The sequence below is a fragment of the Trichechus manatus genome, unplaced genomic scaffold (assembly GCF_000243295.1).
Source record: "Trichechus manatus latirostris isolate Lorelei unplaced genomic scaffold, TriManLat1.0 scaffold00444, whole genome shotgun sequence".
Classification (NCBI taxonomy): domain Eukaryota; kingdom Metazoa; phylum Chordata; class Mammalia; order Sirenia; family Trichechidae; genus Trichechus; species Trichechus manatus.
The window spans coordinates 177,614-178,691 of record NW_004444380.1 but is presented as its reverse complement, the minus strand read 5'-3'; positions in this window follow the sequence as shown (position 1 = coordinate 178,691).

The following is a 1,078-nucleotide window of genomic DNA, read 5'->3' as shown; positions in this document are numbered from 1 at the left end:
TCTCTTTTGCCACACTCAACGCCATTTGAGAAAGTTTCTTCCTCTCTCTTCACTTTTTTTTTTCCAGCTGTAAAATGAGGATAATTTGAGCACGTCATAGAGTTGTTGTCAGGTTTGTATGAGATAATGCATATCAAGGACTTGGCACAGTGATTGCCCTGTGGCAAACAGCTAATAAATGCCATTTAATTATTATTATTTAGACGATAAATATACATTATTATTCAGAGATTTGACATAAGAATTAAATAAGCAGTAGAACAAGTTCAACAGAAAATTACTCTTTCATATGCACATAATCAGAAAATAAGCCATGCGTGTAATAGAAAAAGATAACACATATAAAGCACATCTTTAATAGCAGACATTGTTCTAAGTGGTCTAAGTGTTTTAACACATCTAATACTCATGGCAATCCTAGAATGTAAGTTGTATTACCATACTTAATTTGTATATAAGGATACTCAGACCAAAGAAGTTAAACACTTTGCCCAATGCTGCAAGCAGGTTAAGTGGCAATGCTAATGTTTTCTGTTTTAGTATGGTAATTAAGGAAGTATTTTTATTTTACGTGTACTGTTAGAGTAAATGCAGCGATGGTGTTGGGGATGAAGACTCTCACTGTAACAAAAGAGAGACATAACTCATAGGATAAAATGTGAGAGTACCCATGGTTTTGAATTTCAATTGGAGTTATTGGTAATTTGAAGACTTTAAACGTGCCAATGTGTGTACAAACTGCGTTTGCATGGGGCTGTTAACAGCAGGATTTAACACCAAGTTCAATATGTTAGAGCTGCTAAGAATGTTAATCAATTTTAGGTGGCATTAAGACACATACAGGGTACATATCTTGGAAAATTATAATCGACAACAGTCTTGACTTGCGAGTCTGTATCTAAGGAACTGGCTTACTAGGCAGGTCAAGATGGTTTAAAATCCACTGCTTCTTGGGTGAGTGACATTGACCATCACATTCCCATCTAATATTAAATAAAAATTCTAAGCTTAAAAAATTAAGTAAATAGGAACAACAACTCCACATACAAGTGTAGTTTTGAGGAAAAAAAAAAAAAAA